Here is a 479-nt window from a genome sequence, read left to right on the forward strand (position 1 = left end):
GCTAATTATTATGTCTCTTTTCCTTTAACACCAATAGTCGTGCTGATCACACGCGTTCTCAGTGTTTCTGAATTAATAATTCGATGGTGTCAGCTAGGATGGAGGAAAGGTGGAGGGAAAAGAGAGAACCGATTTAACGTTCAAATAAATAACAATAAACGAACTGAACAATGGACCGTGAAAAATCCCTGAATAATTACATCGAATCGACACCGAATCATTACGATTAACATTTCCACAACGCACTACAGCATGTATTTCAAATAAAATCGAACATCTTCTTAATTAATCAGAAGTCTGTTAATAATGATTCGGTATCGATCCAGTCTGCTAACGATTATTGATATCCAATCTCTCACTTTCTCTTTGTCTCTCACCGTTTCTGAACCCGTCCATTCGCGCCTCGGCAGTGGAGAATATGTATTTTATAGAGCAGCAGCAGCGGCGACGGCGGCGGCGACGGCGGCGGCAGCAGCAGC

Source organism: Ceratina calcarata, unplaced genomic scaffold, assembly GCF_001652005.2.
Source record: "Ceratina calcarata isolate Rehan_Ccalc_2016 unplaced genomic scaffold, ASM165200v1 scaffold584.2, whole genome shotgun sequence".
In the NCBI taxonomy this organism is placed as follows: Eukaryota; Metazoa; Arthropoda; class Insecta; order Hymenoptera; family Apidae; genus Ceratina; species Ceratina calcarata.